We start from the raw sequence: 17,636 nt of genomic DNA, 5'->3' as shown, positions 1-17,636 counted from the left end.
TTTGATTTCAGTGAATGTTATATAGTAAATACAGAGAATTCTATTCCTGGTGGGGGCCATGTCTTTTGCCCACAGTTTAGGCTACCTAGTGATGTCATTTCTGCCCTTTACTTTTTTTTCTTTTCTCCTCCAATCACTGAGTCACCTCAGCCTTGCTTGTAAACACGGGGATCAGGTTTCAGATAAGCAGCTGGCAGGGAAATAAAGGGAGGAGGAGGAATAGATTATAGATAAAAAGAACCCCCAGCACACAACTGTTTGGCACAGACTATTAAAGGGCTAATGCTCCTAAAGTATGTGATAACTCCAAATCATAACAGCAGAAAAGGTTGTGAATGCAGGATTAGCATCTTTATCACTTACCGGTAATACACTCAGGCCAGTTGCTGTTGAAGTTTGATTTTTATGGTGACACTCCCGCTTTAAAGGGAAGGTTCAGGGAGGGTGGGTAAAAAATAAAAATCAAATTCCACTTACCTGGGGCTTCCTCCAGCCCGTGGCAGGCAGGAGGTGCCCTCGCCGCCGCTCCGCAGGCTCCCGGTGGTCTCCGGTGGCCGACCCGACCTGGCCAGGCCGGCTGCCAGGTCGGGCTCTTCTGCGCTCCAAGGCCCGGAACTTCTGCGTCCCACGCCGGCGCTCTGACGTCATCGGACGTCCTCCGGGCTCTACTGCGCAGGCGCAGAACTACTGCGCATGTGCAGTAGAGCCCGGAGGACGTCCGATGACGTCAGAGCGCCGGCGTGGGACGCAGAAGTTCCGGGCCTTGGAGCGCAGAAGAGCCTGACCTGGCAGCCGGCCAGGCCAGGTCGGGTCGGCCACCGGGAGCCTGCGGAGCGGCGGCGAGGGCACCTCCTGCCTGCCACGGGCTGGAGGAAGCCCCAGGTAAGTGGAATTTGATTTTTATTTTTTACCCACCCTCCCTGAACCTTTCCTTTAACATTTATTCAATTCTCAATGTTGTATATTTCCTGAAAGCAGAGAACCTGTAGAAATAAATACAGCATAGTACATCTCATGATCATTGTTTAAAATTCCCACTTCCCAAAATTTGAGGCAACCACCAACTCCACCAATAAAAAAGGGGGAAAAAAAACCTACCACTGCTGTGAAATTCCTCTGGCTTCAAGTACTGGAACACACTAGGAGAGATAGACCTGCCCTCTTGGGCTTAAAATCTAATGCTAGGCACACACAATACAATTTTCTTGCAGATTTACCTGCTAGATCGATTTTTTCAAACATGTCCGATCTGAATTTTGATTGATTTTCCGATCGTTTTTCCAATCGATTTCTGTTCACTTTTATGGAAATTCAGATCGGACATGTTGGAAAAAAATCAATCTGGCAGGTAAATCTGCCAGGAGATTGTATCGTGCGTACCTAGCATAAGGAGTTAAGAGATAGATAAAGGTAGGCTGTGTTCAAAGTGGTCGTTTGGCAGTCTCTGATGGATTAGGGTCCTAGGTAAGATTATATGCTTGCCTAAAGAGGTGAGTTTTTAGAATGCACTTAAAAGGAACCTGAAGTGAGAGGGATATGGTGGCTGCCTTATTAATTTCCTTTTGTGGCTGTCCTGCTGATCTCTTTGGCAGCAGTAATTTCTAGATCACACACCTGAAACAAGACAGTAGCTAATCTAATCAGACTTCAACAAGAGCACCTTGATCTGCATGCTTTTTCAGGGTCCATAGGTAAAATCATTAGAGGCAGAGAATCAGCAGGACAACCAGGCAATTTGCATTGTTTACATGTTGGTGTATTTAATAGGCAGTTAATAAATTTGTTATACAATTCAGCATAATTCAGACTCCCTATAGTATTTTTTAATTGTCATATGTAATTTGATAGGTGAGACAGAATTGGAATTTTTTTAGGTTGATATCCTGCAATAATTGTTGTTTTTTGGTTCAATTTGCATTGTTTAAAAGTAAAAAAAAAATTGCCAGCCTCCAAATTCCTCTCATTTCAGGTGTGCTTTCAAGATGGTGAGTGGGTGAGTGCTGAACAAGTTGTGAAAGGGAATTCAACAGAAGTCCTGTATGCAAGAAAGAGAAGAGGTGCCTAGAAAAGACGAGAGAAGACTATTGATAGCAACGAGGAGGTTGAATAAGATAAGATCTGGAGATACGTGCAGTTATGTAAGGATGAGCCAGACCGTAAAAGGGCTTGTAAATAAGACTTAGGGGCACTAATTCAATTCACTTTTTCTCCTAAGTGATATTTTCACACTTTTGAAAGTACTTTTTTATTTTGAAAGTACTTTTCCACCTACTTTTTGGTACATTTTTAACTGCAGAGTGCTGAAGTTATTTTAAACAGAAGATGAAAAATTGTCTCCTAGGAGAAAACTTAGGAGAGAAAGTGGACCGAATAAGGGCCTAGATCTCTCAAAATAAAGTTAATTCAATAATAAGGTTGGAGTAACAAAAAGTGAATGAGGTATGCAGAGTTCATGGTGGCAGGTAGCAGGCAGGCCATAGAAAAGGGCTGACTGCTTAGTTGTATCCAGAGTAAAGAAGAGGCAAACGCAGGAGATGATCTTTAACCACTTGAGGACCTAGGGCTTTCTACCCCTTAAGGACCGGCCACTTTTTTTCCATTCAGACCACTGCAGCTTTCACGGTTTATTGCTCGCTCATACAACCTACCACCTAAATGAATTTTGGCTCCTTTTCTTGTCACTAATAAAGCTTTCTTTTGATGCTATTTGATTGCTCCTGCGATTTTTACTTTTTATTATATTCATCAAAAAAGACATGAATTTTGGCAAAAAAATGATTTTTTTAACTTTCTGTGCTGACATTTTTCAAATAAAGTAAAATTTCTGTATACATGCAGCGCGAAAAATGTGGACAAACATGTTTTTGATTAAAAAAAACCCATTCAGTGTATATTTATTGGTTTGGGTAAAAGTTATAGCGTTTACAAACTATGGTGCCAAAAGTGAATTTTCCCATTTTCAAGCATCTCTGACTTTTCTGACCCCCTGTCATGTTTCATGAGGGGCTAGAATTCCAGGATAGTATAAATACCCCCCAAATGACCCCATTTTGGAAAGAAGACATCCCAAAGTATTCACTGAGAGGCATAGTGAGTTCATAGAAGATATTATTTTTTGTCACAAGTAAGCGGAAAATGACACTTTGTGAGAAAAAAAAAAAAAAAAAAGTTTCCATTTCTTCTAACTTGCGACAAAAAAAAATGAAATCTGCCACGGACTCACCATGCCCCTCTCTGAATACCTTGAAGGGTCTACTTTCCAAAATGGGATCATTTGTGGGGTGTGTTTACTGTCCTGACATTTTGGGGGGTGCTAAATTGTAAGCACCCCTGTAAAGCCTAAAGGTGCTCATTGGACTTTGGACCCCTTAGCGCAGTTAGGCTGCAAAAAAGTGCCACACATGTGGTATTGCCGTACTCAGGAGAAGTAGTATAATGTGTTTTGGGGTGTATTTTTACACATACCCATGCTGGGTGGGAGAAATATCTCTGTAAATGACAATTTGTTAATTTTTTTTTACACACAATTGTCCATTTACAGAGATATTTCTCCCACTCAGCATGGGTATGTGTAAAAATACACCACAAAACACATTATACTACTTCTCCTGAGTACGGCGATACCACATGTGTGGCACTTTTTTGCACCCTAACTGCGCTAAAGGGCCCAAAGTCCAATGAGTACCTTTAGGATTTCACAGGTCATTTTGAGAAATTTCGTTTCAAGACTACTCCTCACGGTTTAGGGCCCCTAAAATGCCAGGGCAGTATAGGAACCCCACAAATGACCCCATTTTAGAAAGAAGACACCCCAAGGTATTCCGTTAGTAGTATGGCGAGTTTATAGAAGATTTTATTTTTTGTCACAAGTTAGCGGAAAATGACACTTTGTGAAAAAACACAATTAAAATCAATTTCCGCTAACTTTTGACAAAAAATAAAATCTTCTATGAACTCACCATACTCCTAACGGAATACCTTGGGGTGTCTTCTTTCTAAAATGGGGTCATTTGTGGGGTTCCTATACTGCCCTGGCATTTTAGGGGCCCTAAACCGTGAGGAGTAGTCTTGAAACGAAATTTCTCAAAATGACCTGTGAAATCCTAAAGGTACTCATTGGACTTTGGGCCCTTTAGCGCAGTTAGGGTGCAAAAAAGTGCCACACATGTGGTATTGCCATACTCGGGAGAAGTAGTACAATGTGTTTTGGGGTGTATTTTTACACATACCCATGCTGGGTGGGAGAAATACCTCTGTAAATGGACAATTGTGTGTAAAAAAATCAAAAGATTGTCATTTACAGAGGTATTTCTCCCACCCAGCATGGGTATGTGTAAAAATACACCACAAAACACATTGTACTACTTCTCCCGAGCACGGCGATACCACATGTGTGGCACTTTTTTGCACCCTAACTGCACTAAGGGGCCCAAAGTCCAATGAGTACCTTTAGGATTTCACAGGTCATTTTTGTTTCAAGACTACTCCTCACGGTTTAGGGCCCCTAAAATGCCAGGGCAGTATAGGAACCCCACTAATGACCCCATTTTAGAAAGAAGACACCCCAAGGTATTCCGTTAGGAGTATGGTGAGTTCATAGAAGTTTTTATTTTTTTGTCACAAGTTAGCGGAAATTGATTTTAATAGTTTTTTTTCACAAAGTGTCATTTTCCGCTAACTTGTGACAAAAAATAAAATCTTCTATGAACTCACCATACTCCGTACGGAATACCTTTGGGTGTCTTCTTTCTAGAATGGGGTCATTTGTGGGGTTCCTATACTGCCCTGGCATTTTAGGGGCCCTAAACCGTGAGGAGTAGTCTTGAAACCAAATGTCGCAAAATGACCTGTGAAATCCTAAAGGTACTCATTGGACTTTGGGCCCCTTAGCGTACTTAGGGTGTAAAAAAGTGCCACACATGTGGTACCGCTGTACTCAGGAGAAGTAGTATAATGCGTTTTGGGGTGTATTTTTACACATACCCATGCTAAGTGGGAGAAATATCTCTGTAAATGACAATTGTTTGATTTTTTTACACACAATTGTCCATTTACATAGAAATTTCTCCCACCCAGCATGGGTATGTGTAAAAATACACCCCAAAACACATAATACTACTTTTCCTGAGTACGGCGGTACCACATGTGTGACACTTTTTTGCAGCCTAGGTGCGCTAAGGGGCCCAACGTCCTATTCACAGGTCATTTTGAAGCATTTGTTTTCTAGACTACTCCTCGCGGTTTAGGGCCCCTAAAATGCCAGGGCAGTATAGGAACCCCACAAGTGACCCCATTTTAGAAAGAAGACACCCCAAGGTATTCCGTTAGGTGTATGGCGAGTTCATAGAAGATTTTATTTTTTGTCACAAGTTAGTGAAAAATGACACTTTGTGAAAAAAAACCAATAAAAATTAATTTCCGCTAACTTTTGACAAAAAATTAAATCTTCTATGAACTCGTCATACACCTAACATAATACCTTGGGGTGTCTTTTTTTTCTAAAATGGGGTCACTTGTGGGGTTCCTATACCGCCCTGGCATTTTACAGGCCCAAAACCGTGAGTAGTCTGGAAACCAAATGTCTCAAAATGACTGTTCAGGGGTATAAGCATCTGCAAATTTTGATGACAGGTGGTCTATGAGGGGGCGAATTTTGTGGAACCGGTCATAAGCAGGGTGGCCTTTTAGATGACAGGTTGTATTGGGCCTGATCTGATGGATAGGAGTGCTAGGGGGGTGACAGGAGGTGATTGATGGGTGTCTCAGGGGGTGGTTAGAGGGGAAAATAGATGCAATCCATGCACTGGGGAGGTGATCGGAAGGGGGTCTGAGGGTTTGGCCGAGTGATCAGGAGCCCACACGGGGCAAATTGGGGCCTGATCTGATGGGTAGGTGTGCTAGGGGGTGACAGGAGGTGATTGATGGGTGTCTCAAGGTGTGATTAGAGGGGGGAATGGATGCAAGCAATGCACTGGCGAGGTGATCAGGGCTGGGGTCTGAGGGCATTCTGAGGGTGTGGGCGGGTGATTGAGTGCCCTAGGGGCAGATAGGGGTCTAATCTGATAGGTAGCAGTGACAGGGGGTGATTGATGGGTAATTAGTGGGTGTTTAGGGTAGAGAATAGATGGAAACACTGCGCTTGGGTGGTGATCTGATGTCGGATCTGCGGGCGATCTATTGGTGTGGGTGGGTGATCAGTTTGCCCGCAAGGGGCAGGTTAGGGGCTGATTGATGGGTGGCAGTGACAGCGGGTGATTGATGGGTGGCAGTGACAGGGGGTGATTGATGGGTGGCAGTGACAGGGGGTGATTGATGGGTGATTGATAGGTGATTGACAGGTAATCAGTGGGTTATTACAGGGGAGAACAGATGTAAATATTGCACTGGCGAATTGATAAGGGGGGGTCTGAGGGCAATCTGAGCGTGTAGGCGGTCGATTGGGTGCCCGCAAGGGGCAGATTAGGGTCTGATCTGATAGGTAACAGTGACAGGTGGTGATAGGGAGTCATTGATGGGTGATTGATGGGTAATTAGTGGGTGTTTAGAGGAGAGAATAGATGGAAACACTGCGCTTGGGTGGTGATCTGATGTCGGATCTGCGGGCGATCTATTGGTGTGGGTGGGTGATCAGATTGCCCGCAAGGGGCAGGTTAGGGGCTGATTGTTGGGTGGCAGTGACAGGGGGTGATTGATGGGTGATAGGTGATTGGCAGGTGATTGACAGGTGATCAGTGGGTTATTACAGGGAAGGACAGATGTAATTAATGCACTGGCGAATTGATAAGGGGGGGGGGTCTGAGGGCAATCTGAGCGTGTGGGCGGGTGATTGGGTGCCCGCAAGGGGCAGATTAGGGTCTGATCTGATAGGTAACAGTGACAGGTGGTGATAGGGGGTGATTGATGGGTAATTAGTGGGTGTTTAGAGAAGATAACAGATGTAAACGATACATTTGGGAGGTAATCTGACGGCGGGTTTGCGGGCGATCTAATGGTGTGGGTGGGTGATCAGATTGCCCGCAAGGGGCAGGTTAGGGGCTGATTGATGGGTGGCAGTGACAGGGGGTGACAGGGGGTGATTGATGGGTGATAGGTGATTGGCAGGTGATTGACAGGTGATCAGTGGGTTATTACAGGGAAGAACAGATGTAATTAATGCACTGGTGAATTGATAAGGGGGGGTCAGAGGGCAATCTGAGCGTGTGGGCGGGTGATTGGGTGCCCGCAAGGGGCAGATTAGGGTCTGATCTGATAGGTAACAGTGACAGGTGGTGATAGGGGGTGATTGATGGGTAATTAGTGGGTGTTTAGAGAAGATAACAGATGTAAACGATACATTTGGGAGGTAATCTGACGGCGGGTTTGCGGGCGATCTAATGGTGTGGGTGGGTGATCAGATTGCCCGCAAGGGGCAGGTTAGGGGCTGATTGATGGGTGGCAGTGACAGGGGGTGACAGGGGGTGATTGATGGGTGATAGGTGATTGGCAGGTGATTGACAGGTGATCAGTGGGTTATTACAGGGAAGAACAGATGTAATTAATGCACTGGTGAATTGATAAGGGGGGGTCAGAGGGCAATCTGAGCGTGTGGGCGGGTGATTGGGTGCCCGCAAGGGGCAGATTAGGGTCTGATCTGATAGGTAAAAGTGACAAGTGGTGATAGGGGGTGATTGATGGGTAATTAGTGGGTGTTTAGAGGAGAGAATAGATGTAAACAATGGATTTGGGAGGTGATCTGATGTCGGATCTGTGGGCGATCTATTGGTGTGGGGGGGTGATCAGATTGCCCGCAAGGGGCAGGTTAGGGGCTGATTGATGGGTGGCAGTGACAGGGGGTGATTGACGGGTGATTGATGGGTGATTGACGGGTGATTGACAGGTGATTGACAGGTGATCAGGGGGATAGATGCATACAGTAAACAGGGGGGGGTGGTCTGGGGGGGGGGGGTCTGGGGAGAATCTGAGGGGTGGGGGGTGATCAGGAGGGGGCAGGGAGCAGGGGGGGGATAAAAAAAAAATAGCGTTGACAGATAGTGACAGGGAGTGATTGATGGGTGATTAGGGGGGTGATTGGGTGCAAACAGGGGTCTGGGGGGTGGGCAGGGGGGGGGGTCTGATGGGTGCTGTGGGCGATCTGGGGCAGGGGGGGGAGAAATCAGTGTGTTTGGGTGCAGACTAGGGTGGCTGCAGCCTGCCCTGGTGGTCCCTCGGACACTGGGACCACCAGGGCAGGAGGCAGCCTGTATAATACACTTTGTAAACATTACAAAGTGTATTATACACTTTGTATGCGGCGATCGCGGGGTTAACATCCCGCCGGCGCTTCCGTATAGCCGGCGGGATGTTGCGGCGAGCGAGCGGTGACAGGCGCCGGCGGAGGATCGCGTCACGGATGACGCGATCGCTCCGCCCATGCCCTTAAATGGACCGCCGCCTCTGTGGGTGAGGCCGTCCTGCAGGGCTCCACTTCCCCGCCGCCCCTGTGTAGTGGGCGGTCGGGAAGTGGTTAAATTGAGACAAGAGGTTCTGGTTAGTTTGTCAATGTGAGATTTGAACAAGAGCGTTGAGCCAAAGATTTTTGTTTCATCCATATTGAGTTTCAGAATGATAGAGTACATAAAGGAGGAAATAGCTTAAATCTCTGACCATTTTAATAGTTGCAAGCAATGGAAGGAAAAAAAGTCTGTAACTCTCCAATGGTTCCAATAAAAGCTTCCACTTTATTGAATAGCAAAACAGGACAGATAACAGCTGACACATTGCAGACAAATGTATAAAATGATGCAGAACATAAGTATAGATAGAAAAGAAAAGGGGTCCAACAAGTGAGCCTTCAGGTACCCCAACAGGGAGTGGGCATGGGTAGGAGGTGGTGTTGGAATGAAACTCTGTTGGTTCTATCCATGAGGTGGGAGGAAAACAAAGGGAGAATGAAACCCTAAATGCCCAGAGTTTAAAGGACTGGAAAAAAAGAGGATCATTTATTGTGTTAAAAACTAAAGTGTTATCAAGAAGAATGGGACACTTTTGAAACCTTTAGATTAGTGAGCAAGTAATTGGTTGCTTAGTTAAAAGCTATCTCTATGGAATGAAAAGGGCAGAAGCCTGACTGTAATTGGTGCACCACGTCCAAGTAAATGTGTAGCTTTATGTTAACTTACAGTTCGACAGTAACAAAGGGGTTAAAAGGATTCCCAAAAATGTGCTTTGCTAAAACCCTTACAATGTACTAGAGTCAGTTTGGACAAATTTTCCTCATAGTTTCAACTAAAATGAATTTCGATGCAGATAGACGTTTCCTATTATTTATTATTTAATGTTAACCGTGCACAAGACTTTCAGCATAACTGTTTCAGCCTACAATCATATATCCTACATTCCTTTTAAAACAAGGAGACAGGTACACTCTCCAAGCCATGAGCTCAGCTCAGCAGACACTTTTAGAGTATGGCAGAGTACCAACCAAACTGTAGACGTTACCCATAAGTCACTTGCAACACTTTTCTTTCACCATATCAAAACTCCTTCCAAGAAAGTAATATCTCTTTGTCAATGGAGGGTCTTAATGCAAAGCAGAAGCTGTCTAGTTTAAAACTATTATGGCATCATCTACCAACAGAGAGATGTATGACGATACATATCAACTCTGAAATTACGTGTCTGAAAGATATTATATAGCAGGCTTGGGGAAAGCTGTGTTTGATCAAGGCTCTCTTGTCTCAAGAGAATGATGGTACCATTTTACAACATTCTGCAAATTTATTGTATAAAATGTGATTTTAAAGGACACCTGAAATGAGAGGGATATGGAGGCTGCCATATTTACTTCCCTTTAAACAATGCACATTGCCTAGCTGTCCTGCTGATTATCTGCCTCTAATACTTTTAGCCACAGACCCTGAGCAAGCATGCAGATCAGATGTTTGACTGGATTAGCCACAATCTAGTTTCAGGTGTGTGATTCAGACACTGCTGATGCATGGAAGACCAGCAGAACTGCCAGGCAACTATTATTGTGTAAAAGCGTACAAATATGGGAGCTCCATATCCTCCCATCCCGAGTGTCCTTTATCCAGACCTTGTTTCCCACTTATGGACCAGAGCAGTTTTGACAGTTTAGCTATGTCCTTATTTAATCAGAAATAACTTTATCCCTACTTATGACACAGAAATGAAAAATATATATATTTTTTTCAAGACAAACTAGGCTTTCATTGTATGGCATTTTATCCCTCAAACAATTTTGTGTTCTATGAATTTTAATGGGAAAACAAAGAAAAAAAAATAGAAAAAATACATTATTTCTCAGTTTTACCAATTCCAGTTTAAAAATAAAAAATGCTACTGTAGATAAAAAACACAAATGTTGTTTAGATATTCTTACCGCTTATCACAAAACTTAGATTATGTTTCTGTCACAATTTATGGTGAAGATAATTGATTCTGAAATAATGCTACAGAGTGTATTTTTCACTATGAACTGAGAAAATAAAAGTATTTTTAATGGTAAAAATCAATTTCATTAGCTCAGGAAATATATATTCCCGTTCACCAATTAGTGCTGCATCAGATAGTGCCAGAAATGTGCACAGGAGCAAGGCCAATCCTGCACAGCACTGCTTCTGCTACAAGACGCATATCTACTGACTCGTGGCTTAGATGAAGTCACAGAGGACGTAGATATACTGTAGTGGTGGATAAAGTGGTAAACAGAAAAACACGACAGTGGATTGGCAGTCTCCCCTCTCCAGCGTAGATTTAACAGGGGCCCCTTTAATTTGGGTACGTGATGTTGCCAATAGTAGAAGAATATAGGTAATGGTACTGATATTCTACTAACAGCTTCCCTATCCTAAACAAATCTTTACATGAATCCTCCCCTTCCTACACCTAACATTAACTCCGAGCCTATGCCTAACACTAACCTCCCAAAACCTGTGCCTGACACTAACCTCCCCCCTACCTATGCCCAACACTAACCACTCCTACCTATGCCTAATACAAACCACCCCGCACCCCCAACACTCGCCTATACTATATCCAAGTGCCCACTGCTATTTTCGCCCTCCCAAACTATCTCCTGGGCACTCAGCTACACTGTAGCCAGTCCCAATTACCAAAAGGGACATACACTTTTTTTTTTTCTGGTTAAGTGTCAAGTGGTTAATGACTTACAATAGGCACACTACAATGAAAAGGTGGTTTCCCCTTTTAGAGGCACAATATGCATCTGGCATTGCAGTTTGTTAAGCCCTTTTATGCTGGGAATACACGGCTGATTTTGAGCCATTAAGATGGCTCGATAGATTATTTCCGACATGTCCGATCTCCCGGACATTAATATGCCTAAACATTAGATTATTTGTATGCTAAAATAAATTAACAGGTGGTTAATTTACAGGAAATAAGATAAGTACTAGATGAAGTAGAATATTTAAGAAGACCTATAGAGAGCCAGTTCTCCATTTAATTTTAATTGTATTTCATTTTGCTGAAAATCAGTTTTGTGAAAATCTGCATACTTTGAATACCAAAATTGTATTTCTACTGGTAGACCCCCCACTCTAACAGTATCTAACTGTCATAACAAATTACCTTTCTCCTGAAATGTAATCAGAAGCACTTCTATTTGGATGTCTTATACTTTTAGCCATAGACCCTGACAGGTTGCTTAAAGGGAACATGAAGCGAGTAAAATTATTTAAAATAAACACATGACGTATCTGCAAATGAATATTACATACTAACCTCGCCATCAGTTCCTCTCATAAGCTCACCATTTTCTTCTTTCTGTGATCCCTTCCAGTTATGACAATATTTTGTCAGAACTGAAATATACCAGTTGCTGTCAGTTATATATCAGCAGCTGTCAGTTACAACTGAATGTGCAAGGTAATGCCTGTTTCTCTATGGCTCAAGTGGGTGATATTACAGTTTAAGTGTGCTGACCAGGAAGCTGTTATGGGGGAATGGCCATTTAAAATGGAGAACAGAGAATTCCATTGATCACAGTGGACAAACTGGACGCAGAAGAGGAGAAAGAGATTGAGGAGTAGACTGCACAGTAGGTAAGTATGACCTGTGCATGGTTATTTTGACTTTTTATTTTCAGTTCAGGTTCTCTTTAAAGAGAAACTGTAACCAAGAATTGAACTTCATCCCAATCAGTAGCTGATACCCCCTTTCCCATGAGAAATCTATTTCTTTTCTCAAACGGATCATCAGGGGGCTCTGTATGGCTGATTTTGTAGTGAAACCCCTCCTACATGTGATGTCAGCGCCTCACAGCTCTGAGGTCCTGACATCACACTGTGGGAGCCTTGTTGCATTGTGGTAAATAACAGCTGTTTCCAACTGCTTTATTGATTGGAACTGTACATCAAGTAATTGACAATCCATCACACACCATACAATTTTAGATAAAGTTGGTCTGAAATTTCCAACATGTCCAATCTCCCCCCAAAAAAAAAAAAAGGGAAATTCGATCAGATTTATCAAAAACAAAGAAAAGCTCTCGATTTTGCGGGAAAAAGGATCCATGGAATTGGTGAAAAATTGGATCTTTTAATTGTATGGTGTGTGGCCACCTTTAGGCCCCATGTACACTTAATCAGTTGCTCTCAGTTATAACTAAAAGAACTGATTTTCAAAATAATGCCCATGTTTTCCAATGGCTCAGTTCACATTATACGTGTTTTAACTGAAAGATTTTAAGTGTAAGTGGGGCCTTATCCAACACACCTGCGAAACTGAAGAGGAGCAGGCACCGCATTATTTTCATTAAAAAAACACAACAACCAATGAAAGGGAACAAATAAAATTTGAGCAATGAAACATGAGTTCAAAAACATCATATAGGCAAACAATGATTCACAACCCAAGTACCACTTTGCCTTCATCTGAGTTCTTATATAGGGTCCACATGGTCTATGAGTTGTGGTGAATCAACAATCTACTGTACTATGAGATTCTTGCACAATACATTCCAATTATCTAAGATTTTCTACCTCAGCTAGCCACTCAGAAATTGGAGCGTAATCCTCCTTCTTCCAATACTTGGGGATACTAAGTCATAATGGGCATGGAAAGCATCAAAATGAGCAAAGTTTCTGGAGTGTTTAGCACTTTGATATTCAGACAGTCTGAAGCGACTTCAATTGTTAATGAAAAATTACAACTTATCAAAGGTGTTCATACAAAAAGACAAAAGGGATTAATTCACTAACACTCCACTCCCGCCCGGAGTCCCTTCGGGTCTAGTGACTTTAACCACTTAAGCCCGAAGGGTTGATTTTTTTTTTACATCCGAGCTACTTTCACCTCCCATTCATTTGCCAATAACTTTATCACTACTCATCACAATGAATTGATCTATATCTTGTTTTTTCCGCCACCAATTAGGCTTTCTGTGGGTGGTACATTTTGCTAAGAGCCACTTTACTGTAAATGCATTTTAACAGGAAGAATAAGAAAAAAACGGAAAAAATTCATTATTTCTCAGTTTTCAACCATTATAGTTTTAAAATAATACACGCCTCCATAATTAAAACTCACGTATTGTATTTGCCCATATGCCCCGGGTATTACACCGTTAAAATTATGTCCCTATCACAATGTATGGCGACAATATTTTATTTGGAAATAAAGGTGCATTTTTTCAATTTGCGTCCATCACTATTTAGAAGCCCATAATTTATTAAATCATGTTGATATACTCCTTTGACATGCATATTTAAAAAGTTCAGACCCTTAGGTAACTATTTATGTTTTGTTTTTGTTTTTTTTATTATTGTAATTTTTTTTTTTTTTTATTTAAACTTGTATGTGGGTATTTTTTGGTGTGGGAGGTAAACAGGGAATTGTAAATGTTTGTAAATGTATTTTATTCAGTGTTAAGTTTTTTTGGTGTAGTTAGCTATTTGGCCACAAGATGGCCACAATCAAAAAGTCCTGGGAGCGATCGGTCTCGCTCCCAGGCAGAAGAAAGGAGACCAGAGCTCAGAAAAGCCGCAGCGTCTGAAGAGACGCTGTCGGCTTTTCTCCGGGGGGGTCCGATCAGCAAAAGGGATTTATAATCCCTTTCACTGATCGGTGGGCTAGCTGCCAGCAGCGGGGGGCGCGCACGGGGGGGCCCGCGGGAGCGCGCGAGACCCGCGGGAGTGCACGCAGCCTAACTGGACGAAAATTTTCGTCCAGTTAGGCTTAAGTGGTTAAAGTACGTGATCCCCGCACTTTGATTGGCCCAATAAGCTGGCTGTCAAGTGAGCGCCAGTTATTGGCAAGGAGCGGGCATAAGTTACCAGCACACGCTATGCTGTAGTGCCACAGCATAGCGTACGCTGAACGTGCGCTCATGAGAGTGGGGTTAATTACGCATGTTACGATGCCACTAGCGCGCGTAGCATGCAGGGTATAAAAACTAAGACATGCTGATTAAATAGAGCAACTAACAGGAGGTTACTCGCGCTATTTTTGTTAGTGAATCAACCCCAAAGTCCTAGCAAATTTTAAAAATTGTTGGCTGACTTACTTTAACCACCTCACCTCTAAGGGTTTTTCCCCTTAAACACTAAAGTAATTTTCATATTTCATTGCAGCATCCATTCATTAACCAATAACTTTATCACTACTTATCACACTGAAATAATCTATACATTTTTTTTTCACCACAAATTAGGGTTGGGTGGTACTTTTTGCAAAGAATTATTTTATTTTATGTGGATTTTAAAGTGAATACGAAGAAAAAAAGAAAAAAAAATCATTATTTCTCAGTTTTCAGCTAATATAGTTTTAAAATAAAACATGCTCCTGTAATTAAAACCCAAACTTTTTATTTGCCCATTTGTCCTAGTTATTACACCGTTTAAATTATCTACTAGTGCAATGTATGACGACAATATTCTCTTTGGAAATAATGGTATATTTTTTCCATCATGGGATTTTGGGTACTCTAACAATAATGAAAGCCCTTATTTGCAAAAAATAACAGTAATACACCATCATCGCATACATATATTTAAGCTGCATTCCAGCCAACAGTAAATGCATGTGACATTTTTACAAAGAAATTATTACTGTTGCTCATTGCAACAGCAATTATTTCAATATAAACACTTGGATTGGATTTAGGAACATATGTTCCTATACCCCAATCTGTCCACTACCGCAGGGTGCTTTGTGCACACGTACATGTGCGCGATGGGCATGCAACGGCAGGGACAAGGATCTACGCCCCTGGGAGCTCAGGTGAGATTTTCAGGAATGTACTCGTTCTGCGAGAGGGGAAGCAGTTAAGATCAAATCTAATAGTCAATGAAAGGAGGGATAATCACTTAATTAGGTATACAAGTACACTGGAGGAGTGGATATCCGGAACACAGTAAATGGGGGCAGGGTCGGACTGGGCCACAGTAGTACAGTTTTTTCCCTCGGTGGGCCACACCTCCAGGCCTCTGGTGGGCCCCCCTCCTTGTCTGATAGAGCTCCAATTGCTGCATGCAGCACAAAAATTCTCTTCTCGGTGCTGTAATCACTCATGCTGAGAGCAGTGGCGTAGCTAAGGAGCTGTAGGCCTCGATGCAAATTTTACAATGGGGCCCCCCCAAGCACTCTATACATAACAATTGATACGACGCACCAAAACCTGCCAATGGCAACTACAGTGTCAGAGGTGCAAGAAGGGGATGGGAAATAGCTTGTTAATGATTACCACTATTCTAAGTATCTATAGAAGTGATTATTATGAGCACAGGACCAGTAGAGAGGTAATACTGTGGTTGAGGGACAAGGGCCCCGATGTGGTCGCAACCTCTGCAACCTCTGCGGTCGCAACCTCTGCAAAGTAGGACATTGCTTTATATTGAAGGAGGGGACTATATGCAAAGTTTTGCTGGGCAGCAGCGTCTCTGAATTACAATGCTGCTAAGATCATGTATATTTGGCCCTGTTCATAATACATTATGACCACGCCCACCTTCCGGTGCAGGGTCACGCCCTTTTTTCACTGCAATCATGGGATGTGTGGGCCCCAGGTTGAAATTTCTTTGGTGGGCCCCCAGTGTCCCAGTCCGACCCTGCATGGGGGTGGAAGATGGTGCCTGCGTTTTTACCAAACCAAGGTTTTCACAAACACTTCCCCCCTTAACACATGTATAATGGTCTATGAAGTCAGCAAAGGGGCGTGCATCCAGTAAAAAAATGTGGAAAACATACTGATGCAGATGAGTACACAAAGACAGTTCAGGCACTGTCCCTTTAAATGCTTTATTTCCTTGCTCAGACCAAGCTTTCAGACAAAGACAGCTTCACATACAATTTATGCAAGATACATCAAACCTGCATTAGTTGGTGGTGGTGGTGGGGTGAGTGAAAGTCCGGTGACCAGAAGGTGACAGGACGGCACAACAGCCATTTCACGCCTGCTCACGTGCTCTGTTCCTGGATCAGTGGAATCCTGGATCCAGGAACAGAGCACGTGAGCAAGCGCCACATCGGAGCGAAATGGCTGTTGTGCCGTCCTGTCACCCCCTGGTCACCGGACTTCCACTCATCCCACCACTAGAGATGGCTCGAACCTCCGATTTTCGGTTTGCGAACCGTAATAGACTTCAATGGGGAGGCAAACTTTGAAAACTAGAAACATTTATGCTGGCCACAAAAGTGATGGAAAAGATGTTTCAAGGGGTCTAACACCTGGAGGGGGGCATGGTGGAGTGGGATAGACGCCAAAACTCCCCAGGAAAAATCAGGATTTGACGCACAGCAGTGTTTTAAGGGCAGAAACATTTTATTGCTAAATTGGAGGCCTAAAGTGCTTTAAAACATCTTGCATGTGTATACATCAATACATCAATCAGGGAGTGTAATTAGAGTTCCGGGCCCCCCCTCCCGGAGGATAGGAGAGACACGGCGAGGGCACCAATCAGCTACAGGGGGCTGAGGGATGCCCCAGGTGAGTAAAACTTATTCTTTTTATGGTGACTTAAGGTTCACTTTAATTAGGTATATTGCGGGGAGAAGAGGGATGCACAGGGGATATACACTTGTCTTAGAAAAGAGATAAAAATCTACAAGATGGGAGCTATTTCATGAGGTATATGCCTGCTGTATGCTGTCATTTCTGTATGTTGAGTTGATTGTAATGTTGTTCTCTTCCCTTTGTTAGGGAGGTTGTTAAACTCTAACAAATGAGAATAAAATTTACCTTTCTAAAAACAAAACAAAAACCTGTTGCTCCTGTGTGCTCTTCTGAAACTTACAGCCTATGGAAATGGTTACAATATGAGCTGCACTGACATTATAGATGCTGTCTCCTAATATAACATATTATCGTATGCCTGAAGCACAGGAACATGAACAGTTAAACAGCCCAACCTCCAAGCACCTCTATTCCTCCTCCTCTCTTTCTATCCCTTACATTCCATTAAAAGTATGTGCCTTTATTTGTTAATATTATTTAACCTTCTTTGGCGCCTGCTTGTTCTTCAGCCCCCCCTTTCAGGTTACTTGTAGACAAGCCTCGAATTTGTTAAAAGTACACTTGATGACACATAAATAGGACAATCTGTCAGAGAGCAGCTAAACAGCTCTGACAGATCAGCAGATCCCAGTTAAGGGCTGAGCCTGTCATTCTAGGAGTC

At 43.0% G+C, this 17,636-nt stretch overlaps 1 protein-coding gene across 3 annotated transcripts in view; it reads right to left on the bottom strand.

Annotated features, from left to right (window-relative positions):
- Nucleotides 1-17,636, bottom strand: part of C1QTNF12 (C1q and TNF related 12) — a 217,833-nt gene that overhangs the window by 160,719 nt on the left and 39,478 nt on the right. The window lies entirely within an intron of this gene.

This window comes from Hyperolius riggenbachi, chromosome 6, assembly GCF_040937935.1.
Source record: "Hyperolius riggenbachi isolate aHypRig1 chromosome 6, aHypRig1.pri, whole genome shotgun sequence".
Lineage (NCBI taxonomy): Eukaryota > Metazoa > Chordata > Amphibia > Anura > Hyperoliidae > Hyperolius > Hyperolius riggenbachi.
This window is presented reverse-complemented; position numbering and strand designations above follow the sequence as displayed.